Genomic DNA, 13,642 nt, shown 5'->3' on the forward strand with positions numbered 1-13,642 from the left:
GTGTCTTATATCATTGGAAAGGTGAGTCCCTGACGAAAAAAACGTATATCTCCGATTTCATTTCCGTCATAATAGATTTTCCGCCATTTTGAATTTTGTCAAAAAACTACTTTTGCGAACTAGTCCCTGGATTTTTGCCCGATCGGAACCAAACCAGTGCAGAAATGTTCTCTGGAGTCTGAATATCAATAATTATCGAAAAAAAGTATAAATTTCACTTCAAGGTTGCAAAGGGGCGGAAAACGAATGTTGTGGGAGGAGCCTATTTTACTTAAATGGCTATAACTCAAGAACAAAATGAGATATCTTTACCAAACTTGGTACACATATGTATGGGCTAAGTCTTTGGTCACGATAAAAAAATCGCGACGATTGACCACTTGGTGGCGCTATAACACCAAAAAAATATGAAAATGGCTATAACCACCCGACCGCTAGTCCGATTGACTTGAAAATTGGTATGCCGTGTCTTGGTCCAAGCTACCATATATGTCTATGAGGACATTGGCGTATCTCAAAAAACATGGCTGCTATCGGCTAATGAAGTTTGAGCACCTCTAAGACAAGGTTAACGGAGGCCGATCGGAATGAAACTTGGTGGGCATCTTTGACTCATGGCCCTAGAGGTCTGTAAGAATTTTGAAAGAAATCAGCCACTAGTTGGCGCTAACGAGTTTTATGGCTCTTTAATCACGTGGTGTTGCACACATCAACCAAATATACACATCATATTATAGGTCTCCTCATGCTGAACAACTTTGCCTCTAGAAGCATTGCTGTCAATCAAACCGTTCATTAAATATTTGCAATTATGTTAAAAACCTACTTTTGCGAACTAGTCCCTGGTTTTTTGCCCGATCAGAACCAAACCAGTCTAGGACAATTCTTTGGACTCTCTAGATCAATAATTATCAAAAAAAAGTCCAACTTTTTCATTTAGATGGCTATAACAGTGTCATTTAGAAGAGGGATGTAGCAAAATACACTCAATAGCCTATAAATCTTAATGGAAAACTCAAAACGTCACTAAAATTGTTATGTATATGTGACATAACATGCTGAAGAAGTGTGCAAAGTTTCATGGAGATTGGACCATAGGTGGCGCTATAACTGTTAAAAAGCTTTGAAAACCATGTATTCCCTATGATGAATTGCCTGTATTGGCTGTAAATGGTATTTTCCATCTCTGTAATCAGGTGGGGTTAAAAACATCCACATAATATGCATATATTATGATAGATCTCCTCATGCTAAACAACTTTGCCTCAAGAACCAATACTGTCAATCAAATCGTTCATTAAATATTAACGATTATGTTAAAAACCTCTTTTTGCAAACTAGTAATAGATTTTTCGACCTGATCAGAACCAAACCAGTGCAGTACAATTCTCTGGACTCTTTAGAGCAATAATTATAAAAAAAAGTTAAACTTTTGCATCTGAATGGTTATAACAGGGTAATTTCAAGATGTGGCCTTGACCAAGTGTCTCCAAATGCCTATATCTATTCAATGAATGCTCAGATCTACTTAAAAACAAGTCAGTACATGTATCCTATGCCTCTTAACAAGCATGAATCGGACAATAGATCGGACAATATTTGCCTCTATAACAGTTAAAAAGGTGAAAATTATAGAGTTCATATCAAAATAATGGTATATTAAGCCAATAAGTGGTCGTTTGCTGCCCCCCGCTGTTCATTTTATTGTACTACACACAAAATAATTGATCTCTAAGTCATATTTAACTGCTCATAACTCCTAAACCGTATGTCGTAGACTCAAGTGTCTTGTATCATTAGAAAGGTGAGTCCATGATGAACAAAACTAATATGTTAAACGAATGTTGTGGGAGGAGCCTATTTTACTAAAATGGCTATAACTCAAGAACAAAATGAGATATCTTAACCAAACTTGGTACACATGTGTATGGGCTTAGTCTTGGTTATAATAAGCCAATAAGTGGTCGTTTGCTGCCCCCCGCTGTTCATTTTATTGTACTACACACACAAAAATTGATCTATAAGTCATATTTAGACTTTAAAAAAATCACTATTTAAACATTTACATCACATGTAGTCAAAATGAATCTATTAAGTATTACTACTGACAATTGTGTCACATTGAGAAATGTGAATCTTGAAGGAGACTTGCAGGAATTTTGTTATGTTTACTGCAACATCATATAGTTATAATGTCTGTATCTACAACATAATTTGTGTGTAGCCCAATGTTTCTGAATACACTTTTAATAATCTGATTAATAGTTACAAAGATCTATGTGAAATGATTATAGACCATAGCGTTAAAATAAATGTGTGTGTGTGTGTGTGTGTGTGTGTGTGTGTGTGTGTGTGTGTGTGTGTGTGTGTGTGTGTGTGTGTGTGTGTGTGTGTGTGTGTGTGTGTGTAAGCATGCATAATGGAACAACTGGTTTGAAGCAAGCCTGTAGTGCTCCAGTCAGAAATTGAAGCTTTCGCGCCTCGATCGCCCCCCGGTGGCCAGTCCCAGTATAGCTCCTAAACCCCGCCTCTCCATGTATATGAATGGGCGCGAGACACACTAAACAATTTAATTACACTTCAAACAATTGTTTCCTAAAGATGGTTTCTGTCAGTTTAGGCAGTTTTTATTACAATAATTTCATTTCAAGTGTTCGTTTTTTAAATAAGTTTAGTTTTAGTGAGTTATTTGATGCTATAAAAACGGGGGGTGTGACGTCATGATTGACAGCTGAGATTGACGGCTTCTCTGAGTGAAGTTGTCACTGAGGCACTAACGGACTTTTTTCTGGATTTTTGGGAGGAGATTGGAGCTTTAGCTTTAATTTCTACACTTCCATAACTGTTTATTTCACACCAACATAATTAATTGTTCTGCATCTGCGAGAGTGTGGGCGGGCTTTTGATAATCGCGCCTCTACTTCCTGTTCTCTACTGCGCAACTCCGGTCCCGAGATCGCTACTGCGCAGACTCGGTCCCAAGATGTCAGCGCCGTGAGTGGGCCTATGAAAGCTTCAACTTTGGTCAGCGGAAGTCAATGAAGTCGAGTCGTCCATATTTTTTTACGGTCTATGGTTTGAAGCCTGTTTCAGAGCCTATTTTACTAAAAGGGCTATAACTCAAGAACGAAATGAGATATCTTCACCAAACTTTGTACACATGTGCATGGGCTCAGTCTTTGGTCACAGTAAAAATAATTGTGAGGATTGAACACTTGGTGGCGCTATAACATGAAGGAAACATGAAAAGGGCTATAACCACCCGACTGCTAGTCCGATTGACTTGAAAGTTGGTATGCAGTGTCTTGGTCCAAGGTACCATGCATGTCTATGAGGAATATGGTGTAACTCAAAAAACATGGCCGCTATTGGCCAATGAAATTTGAGAACCTATTAGACAAGGTTAACGGAGGCCGATCGGAACAAAACTTGATGGGCATGTTTGACTCATGGCCCTAGAGGTCAATAAGAATTTAAAGAAATTGGCCACTAGCAGGCGCTAACGAGTTTTATGGCTCTGTAATCACGTCATGTTTCACATATTCCCACAATATTGATATCATTTGATAGGTCTCCTCATACTAAACAACTTTGCCTCTAGAATCATTGCTGTCAATCAAATCGTTCATTAAATATTCACCATTATGTTAAAAACCTAATTTTGCAAACTAGTCCCTGTTTTTTTGCCCGATTGGAACCAAACCAGTCTAGGACAATTCTCTGGACTCTCTAGATCAATAATTATCAAAAGAAAGTTGAACTTTTGCATTTGGATGGCTATAACAGGGTCATTTAGAAAAGAGACGTGGCAAAATACACTCAAAAGCCTATAAATTCTAAGGGACAACTCAAAACTTCACGAAAATTGGTGGGCATGTGTGACATTAGATCCTTAACAAGCATGCAAAGCTTTACAGAGATCGGACCATAGGTGGCGCTATAACTGTTAAAAACCATATGTTTCCTATGGTAAATTGCCTGTAATTTAAGTTTTCCATCTATTATTTCAGTGTTTAAAATCTTGCTAAATAAAACCTAATGTCTTTTGATGCTTGTGTGCTTAAAGGCCTTAAAGGCTTGAACCCCGCTAAATGCTGCTTGCAGCTTTAATTATTATTATTATTATTCTCCGCTAAAACGCATCATGCAGCCCAAACCGTAGAAGCTGGAGCTTTGAAACTTTGTCAGATGGTAGTACAAAAATCGAGGAGAGGTTATCAAATTATGAGCCAGATTGGCCTATAGGTGGCGCTATAGCAATCAATTGCGCAAAACTGCTCATAACTCCTAAACCGTATGTCGTAGACTCAAGTGTCTTATATCATTGGAAAGCTGAATACCTGACGTAAAAAATGTATATCTCCGATTTCATTTCCGCCATTATAGATTTTCCGCCATTTTGAATTTTGTCAAAAAACTACTTTTGCGAACTAGTCCCTGGATTTTTGCCCGATCGGAACCAAACCAGTGCAGAAATGTTCTCTGGAGTCTGAATATCAATAATTATTGAAAAAAAGTTGAAATTTCTATTCACGATCGCTAAGGGGCGGAAAACGAACGTTGTGGGAGGAGCCTATTTTACTAAAATGACTATAACTCAAGAACAAAATGAGATATCTTTACCAAACTTTGTTCACATGTGTATGGACTGAGTCTTGGGTCACGATAAAAGAATCGCGACGATTGAACACTTGGTGGCGCTATAACACGAAAAAAACATGAAAATGGCTATAACGACCCGACCGCTAGTCCGATTGACTTGAAAATTGGTATGCAGTGTCTTGGTCCAAGGTACCATGTATGTCTATGAGGACATTGGCGTATCTCAAAAAACATGGCTGCTATTGGCCAATGAAGTTTGAGCACCTCTAAGACAAGGTTAACGGAGGCTGATCGGAATGAAACTCGGTGGGCATGTTTGACTCATGGACTTAGAGGTCTGTAAAAATTTTGAAAGAAATCGGCCACTAGTTGGCGCCAACGAGTTTTTTGGCTCTGTAATCACGTGGTGTTGCACACATCAACCAAATATACACATCATATGATAGGGCTCCTCATACTGAACAACTTTTCCTCTAAAAGCATTGCTGTCAATCAAATCGTTCATTAAATATTTGCGATTATGTTTAAAACCTACTTTTGCGAACTAGTCTCTGGATTTTTGTCTGATCGGAAACAAACCAGTCTAGGACAATTCTCTGGACTCTCTAGATCAATAATTATCAAAAAAAAGTTGAACTTTTGCATTTGAATGCCTATAACAGGGTCATTTAGAAGTGGGGCGTAGCAAAATACACTCAAAAGCATATAAATCCTAAAGGAAAACTCAAAACTTCACGAAAATTATTATGTATATGTAACATAACATGCTGAAAAAGCATGCAAAGTTTCATGGAGATCGGACCATAGGTGGCGCTATAACTGTTAAAAAGCTTTGAAAACCATGTATTCCTATGGTGAAATGCCTGTATTGGCTGTAAATGGTATTCTCCATCTCTGTAATCAGGTGGGGTTAAAAACATCCACATAATATGCATAAATTATGATAGATCTCCTCATACTGAACAACTTTGCCTCAAGAACCAATACTGTCAATCAAATCGTTATTTAAACATTCACAATTATGTTAATAACCTACTTTTGCAAACTAGTCATAGATTTTTCAACCTGATCAGAACCAACCCAGGGCAGTACAATTCTCTGGACTCTTTAGAGCAATAATTATTTTTAAAAAAAGTTAAACTTTTGCATCTGAATGGCTATAACTGGGTTATTTCAAGATGTGGCCTTGACCAAGTGTCCCCAAATGCCTATATCTATTCAATGAATGCTCAGATATTCTTAAAAAAAAGTCAGAACATGTGTACTATGCCTCTAAACAAGCATGAAAATTTTCAGACAGATAGGACCATATTTGCCTCTATAACAGTTAAAAAGCTGAAAATTATGAAAATAATGGTATATTAAGCCAATAAGTGGTCGTTTGCTGCCCCCCGCTGTTCATTTTATTGTACTACACTCTAATATTGATATACAAGTCATTTTCAGCTTTAAATAAATCACTATTTTAATATTTGCTATCACATTTAGTTAAAATTAATCTATTAAGTATTACTATTGACAATTGTCACATTGAGAAATGTGAATCTTGAAGGAGACTTGCAGGAAACATTTTGTTTACTGCAACATCATAAAGTTCAAATGTCTGTAACTACAACAAAATGTGTGTGTGTAGTCCTATGTTTCTGAATACATTTTTAAAAATCTGATTAATAGTTACAAAGAGCTATGTGAAATGATTATAGACCATAGCATTAAAAAAGTGTGTGTGTGTCTGGCCTTGACCAAGTGTCCCCAAATGCCTATATCTATTCAATGAATGCTCAGATATTCTTAAAAACAAGTCAGAACATGTGTAATATGCCTCCAAACAAGCATGACAATTTTCAGACAGATAGGACAATATTTGCCTCTATAACAGTTAAAAAGGTGAAAATGACAGAGTTCATATGAAAATAATGACCAATATGTGGTCTTTTGCTGCCCCCCGCTGTTCATTTTATTGTACTACACTCTAATATTGATCTATGGTTATAGATACATGGTTAATCATAGTAAATAATACTAGAACGTGGTGCATTTCACAAAAAAATGTGACATGCTCATAGACCATTAAAAGATATTTTCACAATAACATATCTCAAAAATATTGTGTGTGTGTGTGTGTGTGTGTGTGTGTGTGTAACCATGCATAATGGAACAACTGGTTTGAAGCCTGTTTCAGAGCCTATTTTACTAAAAGGGCTATAACTCAGGAACGAAATGAGATATCTTCACCAAACTTGGTACACTTGTGTATGGGATGAGTCTTTGGTCAAGGTAAAAAGAATTGTGAGGATTGAACACTTGGTGGCGCTATAACATAAAAAAACATGAAAAGGGCTATAACCACCCGACTGCCAGTCCGATTGACTTGAAAGTTGGTATGCAGTGTCTTGGTCCAAGGTACCACGCATGTCTATAAAGGAAATTGGCGTAGCTCAAAAAACATGGCCGCCATTGGCCAATGAAATGTGAGCACTTATTAGACAAGGTTAACAGAGGCCGATCGGAACAAAAGTTGGCGAGCATGTTTGACTCAGGGTCCTAGAGGTCTGTAATAATTTTTTAAGAATTTGGCCACTAGTAGGCGCCAATTAGTTTTATGGCTCTGTAATCACGTGATGTTTCACATATTCTCACAATATTGATATAATTTGATAGATCTCCTCATACTGAACAACTTTGTCTCTAGAAGCATTGCTGTCAATCAAATCGTTCATTAAATATTTGTGATTATGTTAAAAACCTACTTTTGCAAATAAGTCCCTGTTTTTTTGCCCGATCGGAACCAAACCAGTCTAGGACAATTCTCTGGACTCTCTAGATCAATAATTATCAAAAAAAGTTTAACTTTTGCATTTGGATGGCTATAACAGGGTCATTTCGAAAAGAGGCGTGGCAAAAAACCCTCAAAAGCCTATAAATTCTAAGGGAAAGCTCAAAACTTCACGAAAATTGGTGGCCATGTGTGAGATTAGATCCTTAACAAGCATTAAACGTTTTATAGAGATCGGACCATAGGTGGCGCTATAACTGTTAAAAACCTTTTAAAACCATGTTTCCTATGGTGAATTGCCTGTAAATTGAATTTTCCATCTATTATTTCAGCGTTTAAAATCTTGCTAAATAAAACTTAATGTCTTTTGATGCTTGTGTGCTTAAAGGCCTTAAAGGCTTGAACCCCGCTAAATGCTGCTTGCAGCTTTAATTTTTATTATTATTATTATTCTCCGCTAAAACGCATCGTGCAGCCCAAACCGTAGAAGCTGGAGCTTTGAAACTTTGTCAGATGGTAGTACAAAAATCGAGGAGAGGTTATCAAATTATGAGCCAGATTGGCCAATAGGTGGCGCTATAGCAATCAATTGCGCAAAACTGCTCATAACTCCTAAACCGTATGTCGTAGACTCAAGTGTCTTATATCATTGGAAAGCTGAATACCTGACGTAAAAAATGTATATCTCCGATTTCATTTCCGCCATTATAGATTTTCCGCCATTTTGAATTATGTCAAAAAACTACTTTTGCGAACTAGTCCCTGGATTTTAGCCCGATCGGAACCAAACCAGTGCAGAAATGTTCTCTGAAGTATGAATATCAATAATTATTGAAAAAAAATACAAATTTCTTTTCACTGTTGCTAAGGGGCGGAAAACGAACGTTTTGGGAGGAGCCTATTTTACTAAAATGGCTATAACTCAAGAACAAAATGAGATATCTTTACCAAACTTTGTACACATGTGTAAGGGCTGAGTCTTGGGTCAAGATAAAACAATTGCGACGATTGAACACTTGGTGGCGCTATAACACGAAAAAAACATGAAAATGGCTATAACCACCCGACCGCTAGTCCGATTGACTTGAAAATTGGTATGCAGTGTCTTGGTCCAAGGTACCATGTATGTCTATGAGGACATTGGCGTATCTTAAAAAACATGGCTGCTATTGGCCAATAAAGTTTGAGCACCTCTAAGACAAGGTTAACGGAGGCCGATCGGAATGAAACTCAGTGGGCATGTTTGACTCATGGACTTAGAGGACTGTAAGAATTTTGAAAGAAATCGGCCACTAGTTGGCGCTAACGAGTTTTTTGGCTCTGTAATCACGTGGTATGGCACACATCAACCAAATATACACATCATATGATAGGGCTCCTCATACTGAACAGCTTTTCCTCTAGAAGCATTGCTGTCAATCAAATCGTTCATTAAATATTTGCGATTATGTTTAAAACCTACTTTTGCGAACTAGTCCCTGGATTTTTGCCTGATCGGAACCAAACCAGTCTAGGACAATTCTCTGGACTCTCTAGATCAATAATTATTGAAAAAAAGTTGAACTTTTGCCTTTGGATGGCTATAACAGGGTCATTTAGAAGAGGGGCTTAGCAAAATACACTCAAAAGCCTTTAAATCGTAAAGGAAAACTCAAAACTTCACGAAACTTGTTATACATATGTAACATAAAAGGTTGAAAAATCATGCAAAGTTTCATGGAGATCGGACCATAGGTGGCGCTATAACTGTTAAAAAGCTGTGAAAACCATGTAATCCTATGGTGAAATGCCTGTATTGGCTGTAAATGGTATTTTCCATCTCTGTAATCAGGTGGGGTTAAAAACATCCACATAATATGCATAAATTATGATAGATCTCCTCATACTGAACAACTTTGCCTCAAGAACCAATACTGTCAATCAAATCGTTATTTAAACCCTAACCCTAACAATTATGTTAATAACCTACTTTTGCAAACTAGTCATAGATGTTTCAACCTGATCAGAACCAAACCAGTGCAGTACAATTCTCTGGACTCTTTAGAGCAATAATTATTTTTTTTAAAAGTTAAACTTTTGCATCTGAATGGCTATAACAGGGTTATTTCATGATGTGGCCTTGACCAAGTGTCCCCAAATGCCTATATCTATTCAATGAATGCTCAGATATTCTTAAAAACAAGTCAGAACATGTGTACTATGCCTCTAAACAAGCATGACAAATTTCAGACAGATAGGACAATATTTGCCTCTATAACAGTTAAAAAGCCGAAAATTATGAAAATAATGGTATATTAAGCCAATAAGTGGTCGTTTGCTGCCCCCCGCTGTTCTTTTTATTGTACTACACTCTAATATTGATCTATAAGTCATATTCAGACTTTAAATTTTTTTTACCATTTTAACATTTACAATCACATTTAGTCAAAATTAATCTATTACCTATTACCATTGACAATAATTGTCACATTGAGAAATGTGAATCTTGAAGGACACTTGCAGGAAACATTTTGTTTACTGCAACATCATATAGTTCAAATGTCTGTATCTACAACAAATTGTGTGTGTGTAGTCCTATGTTTCTGAATACATTTTTAATAATCTGATTAACAGTTACAAAGAGCTATGTGAAATGATTATAGACCATAGCATTAAAAAAGTGTGTGTGTGTGTGTGTGTGTGTGTGTGTGTGTGTGTGTGTGTGTGTGTGTGTGTGTGTGTGTGTGTGTGTGTGTGTGTGTGTGTGTGTGTGTGTGTGTGTGTGTGTGTGTGTGTGTGTGTGTGTGTGTGTGTGTGTGTGTGTGTGTGTGTGTGTGTGTGTATAAGCATGCATAATGGAATTAACATGGAAGACCAATTTGATATATAACTGATTGTATAGTGTTTATTGCAAAGCAACTGTGAAAAGACTTTATTAATAAGTAGAATGTCCAGTAGAGGGCAGCAGAAGACCACTCATTGGTTCATTCTGTCCACTAAGCATATATATATACTCTAAAAAAACATTATAATAGCATTGAAAATGACATTTTGTCAATGTTTATCAATTAATTTGTTCATTTGATTAATGTTTTTACAATAATTATTAAATTACAATTAAAATAATGCCTGAAAATATGTTTTAAAGGGGAAAACCTGGAATAAGCTATTTGTTACCCATCATTTATTTCAAATATCTATATCTCCAACAAAATGTGCATGTGAGTTAAGCACGTTTGAAGACATTAACTTGGAAAATGTGCCCATTAAATGAAAAACAGACATTTAAAATGAAAATGAGCCAATGAGTGGTTCTCTGCTGCCACCTGCTGGGCATAAATAGTCATTTTTTCATACTATTTACTTATCATGTTCTATAATTCCTATTTATACATTATAAAGTCACTATTACAATATTTACAATCACATTTTGTCAAATAAATTTATTTCAAATATATTATGGCGTATTACCTAAAATTGCCACCAGATGGCAGCAGAAGACCACTCATTGGCTTATCCTCTAAACTAATATTGTTCAATCATATTTAAACTGTGATCGTGCAGACCAAAGCGTAAATGCTAGAGACTTGAAACTTCATCAGATGATAGTACAAAAATCGAGGAGAGGTTATCAAATTATGAGCCAGATTGGCCTATAGGTGGCGCTAAAGCAATCAATTGCGCGAAACCACTCATAACTCCTAAACCGTATGTCGTAGACTCAAGTGTCTTATATCATTGGAAAGGTGAGTCCATGACGAACAAAATTTATATCTCCGATTTCATTTGCGCCATAATAGATTTTCCGCCATTTTGAATTTTGTCAAAAAACTACTTTTGCAAACTAGTCCTAGGTTTTTCGCTTGATCGGAACCAAACCAGTGCAGAAATGTTCTCTGGAGTCTGAATATCAATAATTATCGAAAAAAAGTTGAAATTTCTATTCACGGTTGCTAAGGGGCGGAAAACGAATGTTGTGGGAGGAGCCTATTTTACTAAAATGGCTATAACTCAAGAAAAAAATGAGATATCTTCACCAAACTTGGTACACATGTTTATGGGCTCATTCCTCGGTCTCGATATAAAAATCGCGACGATTGAACACTTGGTGGCGCTATAACACGAAAAAAACAGGAAAAGGGCTATAACCACCCGACCGCTAGTCCGATTGACTTGAAAATTGGTATGCAGTGTCTTGGTCCAAGGTACCATGTATGTCTATAAGGACATTGGCGTATCTCAAAAAATATGGCCGCCACAGCCAATTAAATTTGAGCACCTATTAGACAAGGTTAACGGAGGCCGATCAGAACGAAACTCAATGGGCATGTTTGACTCATGGCCCTAGAGGTCTATAAGAATTTTGAATGAAATCAGCCACTAGTTGGCGCTAACGAGTTGTATGGCTCTGTAATCACGTGGTGTTGCACATATCCACAAAATATGCATATCATTTGATAGATCTCCTCATATTGAACAACTTTGCCTCTAAAACCATTGCTGTCAATCAAATTATTCATTAAATATTTGCAATTATGTTAAAAACCTACTTTTGCAAACTAGTCCCTGGTTTTTTGCCCGATCGGACCCACACCAGTCTAGGACAATTCTCTGGACTCTCTAGATCATTAATTATCAAAAAAAAGTTCAACTTTTGCATTTGAATGACTATAGCAGGGTGATTTAGAAGAGGGACATAGCAAAACACACTCAATAGCCTATAAATCTTAAAGGAAAACTCAAAACTTCACGAAAATTGGTGGGCATGTGTGACATTAGATCCTTAACAAGCATAAAAAGCTTTATAGAGATCGGACCATAGGTGGCGCTATAACTGTTAAAAACCATATGTTTCCTATGGTAAATTGCCTATATTGCCTGTAATTTGAGTTTTCCATCTATTATTTCAGTGTTTAAAATCTTGCTAAATAAAACTTAATGTCTTTTGATGCTTGTGTGCTTAAAGGCCTTAAAGGCTTGAACCCCGCTAAATGCTGCTTGCAGCTTTAATTTTTTTTATTTTTATTAAAAAAGAAAAACTGAAATATCACATGGTCCTAAATATTCAGACCCTTTGCTGTGACACTCATACATTTAACTGTCCATTTCTTCTGATCATCCTTGAGATGGTTCTACACCTTCAGTCCAGCTGTGTTTGATTATACTGATTGGACTTGATTAGGAAAGCTACACACTGTCTATATAAGACCTTACAGCTCACAGTGCATGTCAGAGCAAATGAGAATCGAGGTCAAATGAACTGCCTGAAGAGCTCAGAGACAGAATAGTGGGCACAGTAAGGCACAGATCTGGCCAAGGTTACAAAAAAAAATCTGCTGCACTTAAGGTTCCTAAGAGCACAGTGGCCTCCATAATCCTTAAATGGAAGACATTTGGGACGACCAGAAGCCTTCCTAGAGCTGGCCGTTCGGCCAAACTGAGCTATCGGGGGAGAAGAGCCTTGGTGAGAGAGGTAAAGAAGAACCCAAAGATCACTTTGGCTGAGCTCCAGAGATGCAGTCCGGAGATGGGAGAAAGTTGTAGAAAGTCAACCATCACAGCAGCCCTCCACCAGTCGGGGCTTTATGGCAGAGTGGCCCGACGGAAGCCTTTCCTCAGTGCAAGACACATGAAAGCCCGCATGGAGTTTGCTAAAAAAAACACCTGAAGGACTCCAAGATGGTGAGAAATAAGATTCTCTGGTCTGATGAGACCAGGCACTGCTCATCACCTGTCCAATACAGTCCCAACAGTGAAGCATGGTGGTGGCAGCATCATGCTGTGGGGGTGTTTTTCAGCTGCAGGGACAGGACGACTGGTTGCAATCGAGGGAAAGATGAATGCGGCCCAGGGATATCCTGGACGAAAACCTTCTCCAGAGAGCTCAAGACCTCAGACTGGGCCGAAGGGTCACCTTCCAACAAGACAATGACCCTAAGCACACAGCTAAAATCATGAAGGAGTGGCTTCACAACAACTCCGTGACTGTTCTTGAATGGCCCAGCCAGAGCCCTGAATTAAACCCAATTGAGCATCTCTGGAGAGACCTGAAAATGGCTGTCCACCAACGTTTACCATTCAACCTGACAGAACTGGAGAGGATCTGCAAGGAGGAATGCTAGAGGATCCCCAAATCCAGGTGTGAAAAACTTGTTGCATCTTTCCCAAAAAGTGATATTTGCAAAGGGTCTGAATACTTAGAACCATGTGATATTTGCAAAGGGTCTGAATACTTAGAACCATGTGATATTTGCAAATGGTCTGAATACTTAGAACCATGTGATA

This window comes from Gobio gobio, assembly GCF_949357685.1.
Source record: "Gobio gobio genome assembly, chromosome: 18".
NCBI classification, from domain to species: Eukaryota; Metazoa; Chordata; class Actinopteri; order Cypriniformes; family Gobionidae; genus Gobio; species Gobio gobio.